Source organism: Mustela lutreola, chromosome 7, assembly GCF_030435805.1.
Source record: "Mustela lutreola isolate mMusLut2 chromosome 7, mMusLut2.pri, whole genome shotgun sequence".
Taxonomy (NCBI): Eukaryota; Metazoa; Chordata; class Mammalia; order Carnivora; family Mustelidae; genus Mustela; species Mustela lutreola.
In genome coordinates, this window is record NC_081296.1 from 9,657,796 (window position 1) to 9,676,418 (window position 18,623).

At 50.6% G+C, this 18,623-nt stretch overlaps 1 long non-coding RNA gene across 1 annotated transcript in view; it reads left to right on the forward strand.

Annotated features, from left to right (window-relative positions):
• Nucleotides 1–18,070, forward strand: part of LOC131835625 (uncharacterized) — a 101,169-nt gene extending 83,099 nt beyond the window's left edge. The window contains exons 2-3 of the long non-coding RNA XR_009355278.1: nucleotides 8,379–8,484; nucleotides 16,851–18,070. This is a non-coding gene — a long non-coding RNA (uncharacterized LOC131835625). The remainder of the gene's footprint in view (nucleotides 1–8,378; nucleotides 8,485–16,850) is intronic.
• The last annotated feature ends 553 nt before the right edge of the window (nucleotides 18,071–18,623 follow it).

Genomic DNA, 18,623 nt, shown 5'->3' on the forward strand with positions numbered 1-18,623 from the left:
ACCACTCACTGAGCTCCCGCTGGGTCCTGTAGTCACAGACGTGATGCGATCCCCTCCCTGCCCTTGAACTCACAGACTGCTACGGGAGGGGCGGCATGTAGGTCAGATAGGACGATGCCAAACAAAAGGTCTAGGTTAGTGGCCTGGCAGGGAGTTGTGAGGGCAAGGCGTGCCCACAGCATCCTGACGTATCTCCACCTTCAATTAATGCTTGCTCACACTAGACCCAGACTGTAGACGTGCCTACGAGGGGTCCTAACAGTTTGGAGATGATGTCTCTAATCCTGTGCCCAGGACAGTTGGCCAAGGTCAGGAAGGACATGCAAGTGGGGACGTTGGAACCAAACCCAGGACCCATGAATGTATCAAGTTGGTGATTCTTATCTTGACCACAGCACATGAGGTTAAGGCTCGGGACTCTAGGATAAGATAGGGGAGAAAAGTGTCCCCTCCTCATTGTGACATTCCAGAGCCAATGTCACCAACTGCTTCAACCTCTTCTTGAAGACAAGGCAACTGAGGCATGGATTGGGCAAGCCACCTGCTCAGGGTTCCCCAACCGGGACAAGGCTGAGCGAGGAGAGGGGTCTAGCGTCTCCAGGCTGGTCTCCAGGCAGACTCTGGTTCAGGCACGGGGCTATAACTGCTTATGCCTCCCCCACCCCTCTTCCTAGAACTTTCCCTGGGAGATCCTGAATCAGACTGCCTTGGCCATAGCAACTGCTGCTGTGGGCTAGCCGACAGGGGTGAGCTCATCCCTTGAGGTGGTGTGGCAGGACCTCGGTGGCAGGCGGGCTTTGGCTCCCCATCTGAAATCATGGATGAAAATAGCTTGCTGCGGTCTATTGATACTCAATACTCTATCATCAGATTGAGGAAGTCAATTAAAAGTGTCACGTTTCCCCCCTGCCCCCACCCGGGGCCTGGGAACTGTACAGAAGCCAGAGACCAGTGACCCACAGGAACCAGGCTGTGAGTTCCCCTTGACAACTCCACCAAAACCAGCGGCTGCAGCGCTGCCCTGGGCCATTCTAGAGCTGTGTCAGGCAGCGCCCGGGGACCAGCGACAAGAATCCAGCTCTCTAGTCTGGAGAATGGGCTCAGGCTCGGGTTGCAGGAACATCTGGTCTGCCTGGAAAATGCACGGCGAACAGCTCAGGATGGGAGGGCCCTGGGATTGCCCGGAAACTTCCTGTGGGCGATGGGGCAGGGGCCAGGAGACCAGGCTGGTATGAGTTGGGAGCGACTGTGGCCAGGTCCAAATGGGACCTCAGGGACACTGGTTAATGTTCAGACCAGGCCAGGGGAATGCCAGCTCCTCTCCTGCCACACGGGAAATGCAGAGACGTGGACCTCCTTCTCCTCTCCAACTCAGGGCGACCCCGGCCAGCCAACAGGACTTCTCAAGCCCCACTCCCACTGAAGTCCAGCCGGGGACCCTTCCTCCAGATGGCCCAGTCCTCTGCGGGCTTTCTGTCTAAGGCGGCGACATCTTATGACCCAGCCCAACCCCCTTACACCTTGGCCTCCACAGCCCTTCCCCTTTCTTAGGCCACTGGGCTTCCAGCTTTCCTTAGCTGGCTGGTGACAGCTGTGACAGGACACGGAGACGATGGTGGCCCAGTGTGTTTTTTCCTCCTTGAGACTCCAAGGTCAGCATTACCTGGAGGGATTTTTCAAACAGAGGGCTGGGCGCTGCCTCCGGAGTTTCTGATTCAGTAGGTCTGGAGTGCGTCCTGAGACATGCATTTTTTTGTTGTTTTTTTTTTAAGATTTTATTTATTTATTGACAGAGAGAGAGAGAGAGATTACAAGCAGGCAGGCGAGGTGGGGGGGGGCAGGCTCCCTGCTGAGCAGAGAGCCTGATGCAGTGCTTGAACCCAGGACCCTGGAATCATGACCTGAGCTGAAGGCAGAGGCTTAACCCTCTGAGCCACCCAGGCACCCCTGAGCACATACATTTTGAACAAGTTCCCAAGCAATGTTAATGCTGCTGGTCCGGGGATTATATTTTGAGAGCCATTGTGCTAGGCAGTGCCTGGAAGAGAAGCGGAGCAGTGTTCCTGATATAGCCAAGAAAGGCCCCCCTGAGTGATGTGGAGCAGGACCTGACGGCCAAGTGCAAAGATCTAGGGGTTTCTAGACTCTTCTGTGCCATAGGCACTGGGCCGTTTAGTGAAGCCTAAGAAACCCTTCCCAGAGTGATGTTTTTAAGTTCATAACATAATACACATCGGGTGACACAGGAAAATGATGACATTGAATTTCAGCTCAATCCATAGAGGTCCCTGGTTCAGAACCCCTAAGGAAGGAGTGTTTGGCCAAGAGGGAACAATCAGTGCAAAGTCCCTAGGGTAGAAATGAATTCGGCTGATTGGGGGACAAGACAGTCCAGGGGTCAGAGCTCAGTGGGTGGCGGGGAGTGAAACCAGGGCCATGACCCGTGCTTTCCTCTGTACTTTCACCGTGGGGGAAGCCCCCAGAGGTTTTAAACACGGGGTGTGGTGATCGCAACTCACTTTGGCTGCTGGATGGAGAATGGGATGTGAGGAGAAGCCGAGGGAAGGCGGAGGACCCTTGAGGGTCTGTGGACCCAGCCCGAGTCCATGACTCTGAGCACGAGCACACGCAGGCAGGGGAGCCTGCAGTGTTGGGGGGCGAGGGGGGGGCCCTAACCGAGTGACTTGCCTGAGCGCTGGACGCACAGCAGAGGCAAGACAGGACACGGATTTCAGTCCGAGCCGAGGGCTGACTCCGTTCCTAAGTCACTGTGCGACCCTGGGCCAACAGCTTCCCTTCCCTGGTCCTCGGGCTCGGGCTGGGTGGGTAGAGGGAGGGAGGGGTGGACGGACTCTAACTGAGAGTCCAGGAGGGCTCGGGCGTGGGACTGGCGACCCCTCTGGCTGGGAAGTGCTGTTTGTCGGGGGAGGCTGAGGCCCCAGGCGGTGGGCGCCCCAGTGGCTTGCCCAGCCGGGCCTGCGGACCGCTCCGAGGGCGGAGGGGGAGGCGGCGGCGGCGGGGAAGGCGGCGGCCGGGCCGGCCAGGTGGCGAGGCGGCGAGGCGGCGAGGCGGCGAGGCGGCGAGGCGGCGAGGCGGCGAGGCGGCGAGGCGGCGAGGCGGCGAGGCGCCTCCGCTTGGCCGCCGGCGGCGCCCGCCCAGGGCAGTGGGAACCGGGGTGGAGGGGGGCAGTCCGCGGGCGCGGGGGCGGGGGCGGGGGCGGGGCTAGCGTCTGCCCTCCCCCCCCCACCCCCGCCCGTCCTCCTCCCGGCTCCTGCCCCTCCTCTCCCCACCTCTCATTTTCCTGGCCTCATCAACCCATCCTCCTTCCTCTCTGCCCTTCCCCTCCTCTGCCCTCCCCCTACTCTCCCCCCCCCCATCCTCTTCTCCCCTCCTCCCCTTCCCCCTTCTCCTTCCCCTTCCCCTCCCCCTCTTCTTTCCCCTCCTTTCCCCTCCCCCTACTCCTTCCCCACCTCCTCCTCCTCACCCCCTTCCACTCCCTCTTTCTTCCTCCTTGTCCTCCTCCCCCGAGAAAGAGTGGCTGGAAAAAAGGGTACAGCCCTGGGGCAGCCAGCGGGGCAGACCAGGGCTCAAGAGGAAAGGCTGCCACCTCTCAGTGCCCCCCCCCCCCCAGTACCACCCACCCCTGTCCTTGCTCCTGGTGTCCAGGGCTAGAGGCCTGGAGGAGAGTCCTCCCCCCATCCACTGCACACCTGCTGGCCTCCTGGAGAGAAATGCCCCCACCCCGCTCCCCACTTCCATGCCACAGCCCCTCGTTCCCTCACAGAGATCCTTGAATGGCAATCTGGAGATCCCTTCTGGGAGGCTCATCATTCATTCAATCAGAAAACTTTTTTTTTTTTTAAAGATTTTATTTATTTATTTGACAGAAAGCACAAGTAGACAGAAAGGCAGGCAGAGAGAGAGAAAGGGAAACAGGCTCCCTGCTGAGCAGAGAGCCCGATGCGGGACTCGATGCGGGACTCGATCCCAGGACCCTGAGATCATGACCTGAGCTGAAGGCAGCGGCTTAACCCACTGAGCCACCCAGGCGCCCCCCATCAGAAAACTTTATTGAAAAGCTGCTTCTTGCTGGATCCAGGCAAGGCCCTAACAAATTAAAATCCAGTCCCCGCCATGTTAAAGCAGCACTGTGGTGCCCGCTGGAGACAGAAATGTAGAGTATAGGAATTCAGTACCCATTGTTTGCCAGGTCTTTGAAGGTAGGTAATGTTATCCCCTAATTTACATATGAGGAGGCAGATACCATACATTGGAGAGAGATAATAGATGAGTGAAGTTTACATTCACAATATATAAAGCACTAAAGAGATCTCTTAGGATTTACAGATTGTTTACAAAACCCACCAGTGGGGGCGTCTGGGTGGCTCAGCAGGTTAAAGCCTCTGCCTTCGGCTCAGGTCATGATCCCAGCGTCCTGGAATTGAGCCCCGCATCGGGCTCTCTGCTCAGCAGGTATCCTGCTTCTTCTTTGCTCTCTCTGCCTACCCCTCTGCCTAGTTGTGATCTCTGTCTCTGTCAAATAAATAAATAAAATCTTTAAAAAAAAAAAAAACTAAACTAAAAAACCCACCAGTGAGGCTACAGTTCAAGAAACTGAGAATACCAAGTATTGGCAGGGACAAGAAGCAGCTGGAATTTTCAGACGCTCCTGGTACAACAGGGTACAGACACTTTAGAAAAATGTTTGGCAGTGCCCACTGAGGCTAAGCCTACAAAATCCCCAGGATGCAACAGCTCCACTCCCGAATGGACTCAGTGCTTCTATCCACCAAAAAACCTACGTATTCAGTAATGCTCATAATCCTGGAAGCTTTATTTACATATGCTAGCCCCAGACTGGAAACAAACCAGATGTCCATCGGCAAGGAAACAAATAAATAATGGTATAGTCATGCATTGGAATATTATGCAGCAATGAAAAAGCATACCCTATTATGGCAGACACAACATAAACGGATGTCACAGATAATATTGAGTGAAAAGAACCAGACACAAAGGGGAACGTACTGTATGACTCCATCCATATGAGGTTTTAAGACAGGAAAACTGACCTAAAGTGACAGAGATCAGAGTAGTGGTCCCTTTAGGAGGTTCCTGCCTGTGGGGACACAGAGAGCCTTTGTGGGGGTTGGAGAGGCTCTAAATCCTGATCTGAGTGGTGGTCTCACTATTGTAAGCGTTCTCCACACTGAAGATCTGGATGCTTCACATGATGTTAGTTACACTTCAATTCCGATAAAACAAAGAGCTCCTGCCGATCAACAAGGAAAAGCTGAGAAATACAAATGTTTTCTGAGCAAAGAATATAAATTGGAAATATATATATATATACGTGTGTGTGTGTGTGTGTGTGTGTGTGTGTGTGTATAATTCAAAGAAAGTCCTCGGAGCTAATAAGTATTTGAAAAGATGATCAAACTCATTAGTAATTAGACAAATATATGTAGAAGCATCCTATGGCTTGACAATCATGAGAATGACAAAGATTAGCAAAGTAGGCTGTACCCAGAGCAGGCCAGGATGTGAGGAGGTGCGGGTGATACACTGCAGGAGGGCACATGATAAGCGGGCTGAGGCAGTGCAATCGCAGTCAAGCCTGCAGCCCTTGGTGACCTTGGTACCCGGAGATCCAGCTCTTCGTGCTCGTGCAGGTTGGCAAGAGGGCCAGAAGGAGCGCATGGTCGCTGGGACAGTCCTCACAGGAATGCTGCCTTCGACTCCACGTTGTCATTCATCAGAGGGAGGGCTAAGTCAGGTGGTGGGACATACTATGGGATGTCGCCCTTCTTATTGCAGAATGTGCATCGTGGACCTCAAAAAATAGGACCAATTGAAACAAATAAGGAGCAGAACTAGATTTCCACCCCCCCACACACAATAGTTCTGCACATTTTATGAGAATATATGCATATTTAAAGGCATATGATAAACATCAGAGCAGATGCTTAAGGGAGATTGAAAGTCAATATTGGGGAAAAAAAGAGAACTATAAAATAAAATACGACCCAGCCATTCTACTTTGAGAGTGAAAGCATATGTCTACACCAAGATTTCTAAACATATGATCATAGAAGCTTTACTTATAAGAGCTCCAAGCTGGAAACAACCCAGATGTCCATCAACAGAGAGATGGATGAACAGATTATACCCTAAGCATACAACGGAATACTAGTCAACAATTAAAGAAGACAAAAACACCGACACACTACAGCATGAATGACTCCAAAAATAATTATGCTGAATGACAGAATCCAGACTGTGTGATTCCACTCACATAAACTCCTAGAAAATGCAAATTGGTCTAGAGGGACGGAAAGCAGAAGAGTGGTGGCCTGAAGAATGGCGGTTGGGAGAGGGCAGAGGTGGGCAGGAGGGATTTACCAAAGGGTTCCAGGAAACTTCGGGGGATGAGACGGATTTGTGGCTTATCCCGGTTACGGCGCTGGTTTCTCAGGCGTGTGCACGTGTCAAAACTCATCAGATTGTACACTTTAAATACGTGCAGGGTGTTTGATGTCGATTGAAGCTGCAAAAAAGAAATAAAATAAGAGGGCTTTGCATTAACCGATGATGATAATGTACTTGGAACTGAGGGATGTGACTAACTTAACTTGTTGCCCTTGAATTTAAAGTTAACAAAAGCCTAAATAAATAAACAAATTTAAAAAAATAAAGCAAAAAAGAAAGCTTAAATAGTCGAATGGCGTGCCCAGTCCTCACAGCTTGGATGCTGACTCCTACACTGTCACAATCATACTCTGTGGCTCGGGGCTTGTCCTAGTTCAAGGTGTTCTGTAATTCCCTATATTTGATGGGGGCATTCACCCAAGTCCTAGGGTCATCTCTAGGAAAGGCACTGGGCACTCAGAGATGGGGGACAAGGCCCTGCCTTCTAGGCCCTCCCACCCAGCTGGGGAGAGACACTTGGACAGATAGTCACAAAGCTAGGTGAAATCAGGGAAGGCTTCCTGTAAGAGGTGATGCCTGAGTTCAGAGGTGTTTGGGCCAGAGTAAACACTTGCTGAGTACTATCTGTATTACTATGGCTCCCCATGATCTTAGAGAAAGGAAAGCAGAAAGGAAGAGAGGGTTCCAGGAAGAGGGGTTGGGGGTTGGGGGTGGGGGTGTGGGAGAGGTGGAGGTGGGCATATTGATTTGGTTTGTGCCTAGGGAACAGGCCAAATTAACAAGGGATGTCATTTTAAGGCTTGTTGTCATCCCCCTGAAAGTAAGTGCCCAAAAGCCATGGGGGCATGAGAGAGTTCTGGGCTGGATTTAATGGTGCCCCCCCGCCCCATATACATTTGGCTCTGGAGCTTTGCACGGGGTGTGAGGGCAGAGTCTCAACAGTGAGCGGGAGTGAGTGCCCCCACCTTCAGTCCTGAGGAATCCAATCTGTAGATGCTTTCATCCAACACGAGTGTCCTCACCGGGTCTCTGCCTGCCCGACACACAGTAGGAAATCAGTAAAGGCTGGGTTCCTCTCTTTTTTTTTTTTGTTTTTTTTTTTAATTTTTTAATTTTTTGCCTCTCTCCTTTCCCCGGACACTTACAGGCTCTGCTCAAGACCTGCCCCAGGCCCCTGTCCATACCAAGCCATGACCAGGGCAGGTGGACCCAGAGTCCCAGGAAGAGTGGGGCAAAGGCTTCAGGGCTGGGCAGCCCCTCCGCCACGTGGAAGGAGGAGGCTGTTCTTGATTCTCTGCCATGAAAAAGCCCCATTGTGGGGACTTTGAGGGAGAATATATTTATTTTGTTTCCTGAGCTGTGTGAACAGTGCTCTGTGTGGCCGGGGAGGGATTACGTCCCCCTCCTGGGTGGTGTGATGTAAAAAGGCCCCATTCAGTCAGGGATGGCTGCCCACTGGTAGTCCTAGACCCCTGCGCTGTCCCTGGGGGCAGTCTGCTTTCCGTCTTTCTCCCTGAGGTAAGGGCTTGGGGCTGGGAGTGGGGGTGGGGGGCTGGGAGGCAGCCTTCAGTAGGCCCAGTCCCTGAGCCCCCGCCCCCTTCACCTTCACCTTGAGCCCCCAACCCCTTCAACCCTCATGCTGTGCCCCTCAGAATGGGGCCGATCCTGGAAGGACTTCCCACTTCCCCTTGAGCTGTTACCTTGGAGGGGGGCTCTTACTTCCGGTCGCAGAGATCTGCGGGCGGAAGCCTTCACCAGTGCTCTGAATTATGTTTCCATAATTTCTATGATTATTTTGTGAATGGCACAACTATGTTGTATTATGTTTGGGGGGAGGGCGTGTGTGTGTGTGTCTGAGTGTCTGTGTGTGTGCAGTATTTGTTCACAGGAAATGTCTTAAACACAGCTTGACTTTTGTAACCTTGCTCTGGCATTTCTCTCTTTTCTAGTACACTGGGAACCCCAGTCCCTGGAAATGGACCCGGATTCTCTGGAGCTAAGGGCCCTTGGCAAAGGGAGCCTGTGCCTTGAGCACGTCTGGACACAAAGGATGAGGTAAGCGGGTAGCGTGTCTCAGTCCCTGGCCAATGCTGGAGCAGTGGGTGCAAGGGCTGCCTCCTGGCCAGGCAGGTACCCTGCCAGTAGGCACAGAGGCCAGGAAGAGGGTCCTTCCTCAACATTGGCTGGTTCCCCAGGCGATCAGGCCCTTGGTAGGAACATGAAGTTCAGGTCCTTGCTGGGCTGTTCCTGGCAGGCTCCCAGGTCAAGCATGGGCACTTGTGCGACCCCAAGTTTGAGGGGCAGAAGCCAGAGACCCCAGCCACCGTGGGGTCTTACATCAGTGAGAACGTAGCTCACTGTCTCCTTCCTGCCCAGCGGACTGGCCCTCTGCCTCTAGTTCCGGCTGTGTCTCTGCCTCACTGAGTGACCTCGGGAATTCACCAAGCTTTGGTTTTCCCATCCGCACAGCAGGGCATTGCACGGGCTGGTCTCGGAGGGCCCTCTCAGCTCCGATTTTCCGTAAGCCTTGGAAGCCAGATGCAGATATAAATGGGATCGGACGGAAAATCTTCACATAGGCACCTGGAAGGTCACAGCTGGATGCCGGCAGCTCACTGTGCCCCAACACGGACTGAAAGGGGTTTTCTCCTGGCCGTTTGCATCCAAGCTCCTGGGAAGGTTCAGGATGTTTGGTTAATACACAGCCCCACTCATCCCTTCTCTTCTTCGAGAAGGGCCATAGAGGAGGGCGTGATGCTGGGATTTGGGGTGGTGTAGAGAGGAGGCTAAGGAGGGAAGGCATTAGGAGTGACTGCATAGAAGGGCTCTGCTCAACCCTGGGGAGCCCTGAGCACCCAGCTGCCTATCCTAAGATAGGGTCTGATTTCAGGGCATGGCCCAGTCTCAGGAGAGAGAGGACTCCCTCCCAGAGGAGCAAGAGGGCCATTTGCTGTCCAGCAAGACCTTCTGGTGGGAAGGCATCTCTGTGTGTAGGGTAGCCTGGCACACACCCTTGGCCTTGATCTTGTACTCAAGGGTGAGGGGCTATGGGTTCTGTGAGAGGCCAGGATTACCCAAGCTGAGCATGGCTTGAACGCCTGGTGGAGGCATTTACCATCAGCCTTAGCTGAGATATGACATCAGCTAGGGCTCGGGAAACAGGGCTCTGACTTCCCCAGAACTTGACCTAGTCATCCCAGAGCAAGCTGGAGTGTTCTTAAAAATCAAGGATGGATTCATGGAGAGATGGATGGATCCAATCAAACCAGTCTCTGGGAGGAATCCCTAAGAATCTTCTGTAGATGATGAACTTCTACAAAAGAGAGGAAAGTGAAATTTTATCTCTGTGTTTTGAGCCAGATGGACAAAGAGAAAGGATGCTGGTCGGGATTGGGGAGCTAGTCCTCAAGGGGGCGGTGGAGAGAGACACACCCTGGGAACCCAGAGAGGAGGACTTTAGGAAGATCCGTAATGTCCAATCTCATGGAGCTCAAAGAGGGAGAAAGCAAGTTGGATTTTCTCTTTGGTGGATCCTGGGAGAGAATTTTAGTAGCTAGGGCTAAGGAGGGATTGTCTGAGCTCCTGGAAGACAGACAGGAGTGCCTCTGGCTTCTGCTTGGCGCTTTGCAGGGGTGAAACATGATTTCTGTACAGCCAGTATCTCTGCCAGTTACAGACACACCGCCTGCCATGTCCAAATCAGATTCCGTCGGGACAGAGTTCCCCCACAGAGAGCGTGTGCTCTCTTGTCTACATCTTGTCGTTTACAAGTGACATCATGGTGTGTTGGGAAGAGCCCAGTGTCCGATGTCACAAGATCTGGTCTCTGATCCTGCCTCTGGTGCCAACCAAGCGGATTTCCTTGGCCAGATCATTCAACTGGAACCCTTTATCAGGCACGAGCAAAGTCACTCACGGCTCCTTCTCTGCTATTGCTGCTCACGCTGGACAAGTACATTTAATATAACATTTAAATATAACATTTAACGTTTAACATTTAAATATAAACCAGGAGGTATAAATTCAAGCTTTCTGAGGTTCCTTCTATTTCCAGTCATCTATGACTACATACATATATATATATATTTTTTTTGTCATAATCAGCATTCTTCCAAAGTTGCTTAGAATTGGCCCATCTCTGTCAATTAGGCTTTTATAGATTATTTAGTTTAATCTCCTTGAGGGTAGACACTATAGCATTTATTGTCACAGCTCCAAAGCCTAACTTCTATGACCAGACATAAGATCTTGGCTGATAAACGATAAGCGTTCATTGAATGAAAAAGTAAATCACTTCCGACTACACTTTGATCCCCTAGAAACACATTTAAGGATACTTACTTAGCATGTGGTTCTCATGGCAGACCATGAGAACATGCCATCGTGTTGCCCGCTGATCAAGGATTAGGCTGAGGACAAGGCAGGATGTGTCCTATGGCCGGTTCCTGATGTGACATCGGCATGCGGGTTCGTAACTTCAAGTTTGGGCTCGTCTCGACATCCATCAGCTCATCAACACAGCATTGGGAAGCATCACCACCAGGCCCCAGCCACAGTGGAAAAGGGACAGTGACAACTTGGAAAGTATCCGGAGGCAAGTGGCCAGTAAGGTGAAGGGTCTGGAAATGACCGTGAAGTGAGGTGTGATTAAGAGACCCAGAAGAGGGGCACCTGGGTGGCTCAGTGGGTTAAAGCCTCTGCCTTTGGCTCAGGTCATGATCTCAGGGTCCTGGGATCAGGCTCTCTGCTCAGTGGGGAGCCTGCTTCCCTCTCACTCTCTGCCTGCCTCTCTGCCTACTTGTGGTCTCTCTGTCAAATAAATAAATAAAATCTTAAAAAAAAAAAAAAGAACCAGGAGGATAAGGCTGGGAGAGATGGAGACTTGATGGCCACTGATAATATTTGAAGGGTTGTTACAAAGGGTGTGGTCCAAGCCAGCTGGGGCTAGAGTAGTCTCTTCCCTGCGTGGCCCTCCAGAGAACAGACCTGCCCCTGGTAGACGTGAAGTTACAGGGAGTCAATTTTAGCTCCACTTCAGGACCCCAGAAGATTTTTCCCATCCGAGGCATAAGAACATAGAACTGACCACCCAGTCAAGTAGAGAATGGGTGACAATTGCCAAGAATGAAGGACCCGAGATTGCCTAGGCTGGGTGGCTGCACAGGGTGACTTCAGAGGTCCCTTTCAGCGTGGAGACTCCAGGATCCTAGAGAATTTCGCACTGGGGTAAAAAGAAAGCTCCTTGCTTTGTCGATTTAGAAACCATCCTCTGGTCTTAGCCGTGGTTCATCTGATTCCTGGCTGGTGTCCTCTAAACACATTTCTCCATTCGGCGGTTTTGGCCTTCCAGCTGCATGACTGTAAACCTCTTTGCTCTCTGTCTTTAAAAAAAGAAAGAAAGAAAGAAAGAAAGAAAGAAAGAAAAAAAGATAAAGAGACGTTTTTCTTTGCCAAAGAAAGAGCTTAGGAGGTCTCGGGAAGACTGTACCCAAATGGAGGCATTCCATTAAAAAAAAAAAAAAAATCATTAAATAATTAAATAAACAAATAAACAGTAGCCCTCCAAGCCAAAATTACGCGGCCAAATTCAATTTGCCCAGCTGTTCAGAAAACAGAGCTTTTTGTCTGTCTATCTGTCTGTCTTCGAGGTCTCTGCAAGGAGAATGCATTTGCCTGACCTGAGATTCGATCCATTAATTTTGCATCTGGGGATGGGTAGGTGGGGAATCCTTTGAAGCTTAGACCTCTTGAGGGAGGATGGAGGGGGGGGGTCTCCATGGCAACCCCATGGCGTGGGGGAGGAGCGACCATGACAGCCTCTTTTTACCCCAAGCCAAGCTTTCCAAGGGCCACTCAGCCTGAGGTTTGTGCCTCGGGGGGCCTCCTATCTGGTGGTTGGTGATGCCAGAGCGTGATTTTCTTGGAACTACGCAGAGTGTGGCTGGTAGAAAAGAAATTAATCTATCAGCTGCAGGGCCGAAAATAAAACCTGATTCACCACCGCTTTATTTGTGACACAGTCGCGCCAACCAGCAGTAGCCCTCGGCTCCCCCACCCAGGGCTCCGCTGGGTTTTCTTTTCACAGCAGCATACACTGTCCGAGTCAGAAGGGTTCTCTGGGATCGTCCAACCCCCTCATTTTACAGATGAGGTTTCGTTTGAAGCTTAGTTCCAAGCGGGCTTGGCGTCCAACAGGAAAGCGCTAACATTTTCCAGAAGCAGCCCTCGCCGGCCGGCTGAAGGCTACTTTAACATGTAAGTCCCCGTCTTGTTTCAATTAGCTCTGGTGCTCTGGGCACAATGACTGGAAAATGGGTGAGCTGAGGGTTGAGGAAGTGATGTCACTGGGGACCCCAGGTAGAGTCCGGGCCACGGCGATGACGGGGCGAGTCCTGGCTTGTGCAATTAGCAGTGGAGGGAGATGGGGTGGGGGAGGGGTGCTGCTGCTGGAGCTGCTGGTTCTAGTGGCAGCTGCAGGTCATCAGGGGCCACTCTGGGAGAGGCACGTCTTCGGGGGACAAGCCGCAGGTAGAGGTGGGAGCTTCTGACCCCACCATGCTGGGTAACAGGCGCAAGGGCGCCGCCTGCTGGCTGCAGGGAGCCAGGGGCTCCCTGGCTGGATCTGCTCACTGTGGGCAGAGAAATTGTATGCAGCTTAACAGGCTGGGCGGCTTCTGGGGGGTTTGAGCTGTTGGAAGAGGAGCCTTTTTACCAGCCACATTCCCAGCACCATCGTCCCCTTCAACCACTGGGGCTCATCCACCTGCTGAGTCTTCCTGAGAAACGAGGCTCTACTGCCTGACTAGGTGCCCCAGAGGAAGGACTCGAATTGCCTGGAATCACGGGCTGTCTGTGAACCCACAGAAGACCCTGCCTGCCTGGGTTTCTCGTGTGTGTGTGTGTGTGTGTGTGTGTGGTGTTTGGGGGGGTAGGGAGGGTAGAAGGCGGGTGGCTGAACTGTTGTGCTGACAATTACAAGTCTGTTCTGAAGCCTAGAGGAAAAAATTAGTACAGACTAAAAGAAAGAAAATTTCAGGGTTTCCAAGAATACTTAAATAATTGCTGTAATTCTGGCCCTCAGATTGGCGGTTTGTTTGAGTAATGGCCTGGCATGAGTCCCTGATACCACACTTGGTCCTGGAGGCCAGGCTGGCTCTGTCGTGTCTGAAGGGACTATCCCAAGGCCATGTGGTATTCTGGGGGTCCTGAAGAAACTAAACTTCAGGCTCCAAGGTGTGGTGGCGAAGATGACTTTTCACTGGGAAGGATATGTCCACGGGCTCACGGCATGTGGGGGGCGTGCTTCTCTCAGGTGTGAAATCTCTCCCCTGCAAATGCCTGAGCTGTCTTATTACCCAAGCAGATCTCAGGGCCTAGAAGGAGGCGACAAATGTTCTTATTCCTCGGGGGCACCCTCCGCTTGCATCCAGATGCCCCAGGTTGAGCTGGGGGCTCGGGGCTGGCGGGATCCCTGAGCATCTACTCTGGCCATTGTGTCCTCATGATTCATTCAGGTGCCTTTTCCCTGCATATGCCACGACATCAGCTCCCCAGGAGAGAAGAGGGTCATTTCTGGAGCTCCTGGAGGTGCAAAACCGGAGGAGCCATGGGGCTGGATGCCAGAGGCCGGGATTCTGGTCCCAAGTCTGCCATTAAGTGGCTGTGTTCTTTGAAGCCATTCAATCCCACCACCAAAAAGGATGGGAGCAGGACTAAGCCTGTATTAACCAGGGTTCACGGAATCCATTTGGGCAGAATGGATTCCCGCAGGCCTTCCCAGCTGGGGGTAGGCAGGGGGGGCGGGGGGGCTGCCCAGCAGCTCTGGGAATTGACTCTTCCCTGGGACTCCCATCCCGGGCTCAGCCACCATTTCTTTCTGACCTTTGAAATGCCACCTTTCCAGGAGAGTGGGGCTCTTGAGCCACTGTCCTACCCCTGAGAAACCTTAGTGTTTTCAGGGGACCCTATGTGCCCTCCCCATACATTGCTTCATAGGTGATCTCCCAAGGATGGCCAAGGTAATTTCCTCTGTCACTAGAACAGAAACACACACACACACACACACACACACACACACACACGCATACAGAAGCTTAATCTCCCTCAGAACACCCTCATCTCCCCCCAGAGATGTCGCTGTAAAGTTGAAATGGATCACTCTTGTTTCTCCATACACAGCCCGGTTGCAGCAGACAAGTGTTCAGTGTTGGAGCTCAGGGTCCCCCTCTCACTTTTTGGAATAGCCCTCCCTGGGTATCTGTTATTTTCTTATACTGGGGGACAATCCCGAAGGCTTCTGGGTAAGTGAACGTTGCTGTTCTGCTTACAACTCAACAGTGACTTCTCACTGCCGCTCTTACTGTAGTACACAGGCTGCAGATGGCCTGTCCCTGCCAAATTCTGTGCCATGATCTCTCTCTCTCCCCCCTCCCCCCGCTCTGCCCCCAACAATGCCCAGTTTTCCCTGCCCTTTGTTTCCACCGCCTGTTGTGACAAGCGGCCCCCAGTGGAGCCCCAGTTCAGAAGGGAACCCCTCATTTCCTCAAGATCCACACAACAGACCACACTTAACTCCCTGGGAAGTATTTTAATCCACATACGGAGGAATAAAACCGCCGTCCACCTTCCCCATAGGTTTCCATAGTTACCTTCTGGAGGATCGTACCATGAGGCTCCCCAAACTCCCTGAGACACACAAGGAGGGTAGGACCATGATAATGAATGGGAGACATCACTGGTAGGATCTAGACTCCTTGCCATGCCTCCTGAGGGCTCTCCTGCCTACTTGAAGATCTCTGGCACTTGGGGGGGCACCACAAGGGGGAGTCCTGATTGTGAACCCAAGCCTTGGTTTACCCACAGCTGAGGGGAAGGTAGTGCAAGGGCCTGCTGACTTATTCCTCCAAGGCAAGCTTCATAGGATTGCTTGAAAGTCATAGGGTGGATTATAAGAGATCTGTAAAGGGCTTGGAACTGAAATGCAGTATTTTGGGCCATGTGTGTGCATATTTCTGGAAAGACATTTTGAGAACAAAAGGGTAGGAGCTTCCAAGGGGTCTTCTCGAAACTCCCAAGGGATCAGCGTTTCCCAGTGTTGCTGAACCAAACAGAGTAAGTCGGGGAGCACGGGTGTGAGATTCTCTCTGGTTTGGCCATCTGGATCAATGACTTCCCTTAGGGTCAGGATAAGTGGGTTCAGAAATATTTGGTAGCCTAGCTGAGCATTTAGTCTGCCCAGACTGTCTCCTTCCTGGACTACAGAATCAGAGCTTCCCCTGGGCTGAGGGACCTTACAGTCCCCCCCCTTTACACCCCATCCTGGGTCACCCAGCATTTCCCAGAGAGGGCTCCATGGGGGCAGGGGGATACGAGTGGGTTCCTGCTGTTCCTGGTGCACAGTGAGGTTAGTACAGAGAGGGAGAGCAGGCATTTAGAAACTTTTATAGCAACTTGACATTGTCGAAAGGTCCAAGAGAATGATCAGAGTCAGCAAATGTGGCTTGGAGTTTAGCTTTGCGTGGGAGCGTGTTTGGTGGCTCCGCCGTGATGATAGGAAAAGTAATTACTCAGATTAAGGAGCCTGGGCCAGAATGTGAATCTGTGCACTGATTCCCTTCATCAAGAATGCCTTGCCAGAAAAAAAAAAAAGCAAAACTGAACAGAAGGCTTGATGAAGAGAGAAGAAGTGAACTAAACAGAAGGCTTGATGAAGAGAGAAGAAGTGAACTATGGAAAGTTAACACGGCAAGTTGAAAATCACTGTCTTTATCACGGACTAGTAAGGGAGCTAGCTGCTAAGAACTCTTGTCCCGTACAAAGGAAAATGGTCATGAAAGGGAAGGTCCTGTGGAAATATTCAAACTACGGAACAAACTCTTGGAATTTCTGCAACATAAGTTTGTCCTAACTTTTCACAAATATGTCAATTGGACAACCAGATTTCCGTATTTATTCACTATCCTCAGTTACTTTTGATGACCTGGGTACTTCCCTGCCAGGAAAAGGTTATGCCATGCTTTCTTATTAAAATTTCTTTCATGTTATATCATTTTTACCAAATCAGCCGTGCTGCGCACATAGGTCGGATGAATCTTCCAGAAACTTTACTTTTTAAATCACAGCGTTACCCTTCTCAAAAATCTTAGACATTTTCAGAAAAGGTGAAAAGCCCAAGCTTCTCATGGGACAGTTAAGACCCCCTGTGACTGGGCACCGACTCGTGGTTCCAGCCTTCGTACTTGCTGCTTTCTTATAAAATAAAAAATTCTATGTATTTAAGGGGTAAACATGCTCATTTCCTATACAGTTACACAATGACCTGATCGCTATGATCAAGCTACTTAGCATATCATTCCCTCCCAGTTACTTGTGTGTCTGTGTGCTGAGAGCCCCTGAAATCTACTCTCTTCATGATTTTTCAGGGTTCATTCTGGTTCTTAACTGCGGTCACCATGCTGTACGTCAGACCTCTGGACTTAAGCACCCTGCAAAACTGCAATGTTTTCATGTTTGACCAGCATCTCCCCACTGTTCCCATCACCGGCCCCTGGTAACCACTGTTGGTTCGTTCTCCTTTCTGCTTCTATGAACTTGATTTTGTTAGATTTCACATATAAGTGAGATCATGCGGGTTTTTTTTTTCTTTCTGTGTCTGGCTTATTTCTTGTAGCTTAATGTCCTCCAAGGTCATACCTGGGGTTGCGAATGGCAGGGTCCTTCTTTGGGGAGCTGAACGATATCCCTGTGCGTGTATGTATACAGGTGTGTGTGTAAATTTCTCTATCCATTCACCTGTCAGTGGACACTACGTTTCCGTATTGCCATGCTTCCTGATATCAAATAAGATCAAAGGACAAAAATAAAGAATTAGAAATTTGGAAAAAATAGGGGCGCCTGGGAGGCTCAGTGGGTTAAACCTCTGCCTTCAGCTCAGGTCCTGATCCCAGGGTCCCAGGATCGAGTCCCGCAACGGGCTCTCTGCTCAACAGGGAGCCTGCTTCCTCCTCTCTCTCCCTGTCTGCTTCTCTGCCTACTTGTGATCTCTGTCTGTCCAATAGATAAATAAAATCTTTAAAAAAGAAAGAAATTTGGAAAAAATAGATTTTCTGCCGATCGTTATAATGTGTTCCATAATTGGGGGTACCTGGCTGGCTCAGTCAGCAAAGCATGCAACTCTTGACCTTGGGATTGTAAGTTTGAGCCCCACATTGGCTGTAGAAATGACTTAAAAATAAAACCTTTAAAAAATGCGTTCCGTAACTTGAAACTCTTACCAACAAGGTAGTGTATGCGTATCTCGATGCTGCGCATTTGTAAAAAGTTATCAGTTTACAGGATGATGAAACATTTTGAATTTTGAATAAATTGGAATGGGATGGAATTGTGAATTTGACCGGAATGTATTTTCCAACAACAAAAATCCATGCATAAAAAATTCATGGGTCCAGAATCCATTTTTTCATTGGAAGATTATTTAAATGTACCTGTAATTTTTCAGGATAATTGTTGAAACTGGCTGTTGAAGAAGAACTGACGATGAATATTTTAAAGCTTCGTCATTTATCTTGCTTTAGATGGAAGTTAAATAAATATCCTGAGCTTGACGAGACTTTGCAAAAATCTCTGTCCATCCCTCTACTTTCGGGAGACTGGTTTCCATACGAAGGACTTTGTTAAAACAAAACACAGAAACAGTTGAGAGACCCGTTGAATCCTGTGACTCTCATTGTCTTCCATCCAACTTAAATATATACGTTTTTTGTTCAAAATGTGTATCGAGGGTTAAAATGGGGAGTGAAAATTTTCTAATTTGAAAGAATGATGCAGAGACAGTCATCATCACTGCCTAAATTCTTCAGGTAACCTACAAAATCCCTCCAACACCTACCTTTTTATTTTATTTTTAATTTATTTATTTGACAGAGACAACAGCAAGAGAGGGAACACGAGCAGGGGGAGTGGGAGAGGGAGAGGCAGGCTTCCCGCTGAGCAGGGAGCCCAATGCGGGGCTCGATCCCGGGACCCTGGGACCATGACCCGAAGGCAAACACTCAATGACACCTTTTATGTACTTAAAATATCGATGCGCTTCACTCCAACCCTAAATATTTCAGCATTCCAGAGTTCAGTATTTATGGTTCTTTTCTATTCTTCGAGGTAAAATTTCTCTACAACGATATGGACAAGTCTTGAGA